The following is an 894-nucleotide window of genomic DNA, read 5'->3' on the forward strand; positions in this document are numbered from 1 at the left end:
CATAAAGGGATACACATATGGGGGCCTCCTCAGGTAATATCACTCTATGCAGACGACACACTCCTTTTCCTCAGAAACCCCCTGAGAATGTTGCACCTGTCCTAACTGAAGTTAACAAATTCAAACTATACTCAGGAAACAAAATCCAAACTGTTTCCTCTAACTGATAATACAACCAAGTCACTGAACATACACGTGTTGAAATGGGTGGAGGAAACGGTTAAATATCTGGGGATAAAGGTGGCACGCTCGAGCAAACTACTATATGAAAACAATCATGAAGAATACCTCAACACACTTCACCTAAACTGAAAATTCTTTAACTTGCTACGGAAGCTGGAGGTGGGATTTGTTTGGGGCGGGAGCACAGCCCATATGCGATGGGAATCCCTCGATTTCGAGCTATATTATTTGACAGCCCAAGCACATTATGCAGATATTGGTATGGACCAGACACTAAATTTGCACATAAGGACCTTGAAAAATACACTGCAGCCATGCACAATATCAAAACAACCCTGATATGCAATCATTATGTAGACTCGTGTCCATTCAACCCATTACGTACCACACTTGACGCCTGGAGGCGTGTAATGGAAATAATGGGGACCAAGAACCCATATAGCAACAGCATACCTTTTTTTTTTTTTAAATTATTTTTATTCAGTTTGTTACAAACTTTTAAAAAGAAAACAAAAAAATAAGAAGAAAAAATCCTGTACAATAGTTAAAGGGATACTCTAGTAAAAAATGTTATTTCAAAAATAGATAGGCCACATTTAAAAAAAAAATACTAGCATCCTCCGTTTTAAAACTTCCTATGTAAAATTTTGAGATATTTAAGCTCAAAAGCAAGCACAAGGGCGCCGCCATTTTGTGAAATGGAGGCCCTCC

Source organism: Ambystoma mexicanum, chromosome 4q (genome assembly GCF_040938575.1).
Source record: "Ambystoma mexicanum isolate Mex_15411 chromosome 4q, UKY_AmexF1_1, whole genome shotgun sequence".
Lineage (NCBI taxonomy): Eukaryota > Metazoa > Chordata > Amphibia > Caudata > Ambystomatidae > Ambystoma > Ambystoma mexicanum.